Genomic DNA, 1,807 nt, shown 5'->3' on the forward strand with positions numbered 1-1,807 from the left:
CGGGGCTGGAGGCTCTGGGGCCCTTCCTTCATTCCTTAGCCCTGCCCCCCCCCCTCTCCCTCCTTCCCTCTCCCCCTCTTCTCTTTCTTTCTCTCTCTCTCTTTCCTTCCCCCAAAGCTGGTTTCATCTTACGGGGACCTCCACACTCGGTGACTTTTTATTTTTTTTGTAACCTTAAGCAAATGGTACTCGATTTCACCCTGCCCATCCCAGATTCCTCTCCAGAAATCAAAACGAAACCTTTCGCTCCTACGTCTTTCTCTTTGAATTAGCCTTCAGGCAACCCTAGCTTCAAAACGGAGAGAAAAATTAAAATCCGACCCAAATAAATTGTGTGCAAATATTATGAAGCTGCTAGCTGGCGGGCTCTCTTTAAGCCGGGGTAAATAACTAGAAGCTGCAGCGAAGAGGAAAAGTTGGCCCGAGTGCCTGCTAATAAGTTTGCTCTTTGCTGAAAGGAGGGCAGCGACGTTCCTGGTCCGCTGGCAAATAAGATGTGTTCCTCGTCATCACCTATTGCTTACCGATCTCTCGCAGAATTCCAGGCACCGCCCAGAACATAAACAAAATACTGCAAGGTCTCCTCAAAAGTTATGAGAGCTCGAAATGATTCCAATTCTGTGAGAGTGTGAATAAGAGATACATAAAACCGAGACTCCTCACGAACACCTCCCCTTGCATCCTGACAAAGAGGGAACAGGAGCAAGTCCTTAGGGGACGAACAGCAGAGCAATTTCTACACCAACAGAGAATTTCCTGTATGGGGGCTGGCTAAAAACGTTCATTTGTATTCTTATGTTGTCTTAGCTTTCTAGCGCACCTCCAAAGTACAGATGAAAACTGAACAGTTTGTGGTAGCCTGAGATGTTGAGAATTCCCAAAGTCTTCAGCCACTATGTTCTCCAAACATGCATTCGGTCTTATTTTAACTCCAAACGCGTCCTCTTTTTTCCTTTCTCAGTAGGGTTACTCAGCACCTCAGTGGTTTCAATACCCTCAAAGCAATTGATCTCTAAACCACTGCTGTCTTCTGAGCCTGTGCCAGAGGACACAGCTTTATGGAAGAGCGATGCCATTAGTCTCTTAATACAAAAAGGGCAATGTATCATTTCTATAGTGGAGTTTAAGGACTCTTGATTAGCTTACAAACATCTAACTTCCTCTGGTTAGTACTAAAGCAGGTTTTAGGTTAGAATGAAACTTTCTATCATTTTCCTGACTTCAGTAAAACAGTGATATTTTAGAGACAGTAATATGTAGGTACATTAAGTGGAGTTTAGGGACATGTTTACCCTAAATATACTATTTCTTAGAGTCAAGGATCACTTATTTTTCTGTTCCATTATTTGAAACAAAGAAGAGTATTTATCAGCTATTTCAGCTTTCCTGAGGGATTGAACTTTGACTTTTGAAAGGGAAGTGATCTATTTATTCACATCAAAAAAGATTTGTTAGATGCCCTAACCCAGGGGTGGACAAACTTTTTGACTCAAGGGCCACAATGGGTTCTTAAACTGGACCGGAGGGCTGGAACAAAAGCATGGATGGAGTGTTTGTGTGAACTAATATAAATTCAAAGTAAACATCATTACATAAAAGGGTACGGGCTTTTTTTTTTTTAGTTTTATTCATTTCAAACAGGACGGATCCGGCCCGCGGGCCGTAGTTTGCCCACGGCTGGACTAGACCATTTATGGGATCTCTTTGAGATTTTACCCAAAGGTAGGGAAAGAACACCATTGCAGCTTTTATTATTCTTTTCATTATTATAAGTTGAAAAAGAAAACCCAAGAGAATGTACAAACAA

Source organism: Myotis brandtii, unplaced genomic scaffold (genome assembly GCF_000412655.1).
Source record: "Myotis brandtii unplaced genomic scaffold, ASM41265v1 scaffold675, whole genome shotgun sequence".
Taxonomy (NCBI): domain Eukaryota; kingdom Metazoa; phylum Chordata; class Mammalia; order Chiroptera; family Vespertilionidae; genus Myotis; species Myotis brandtii.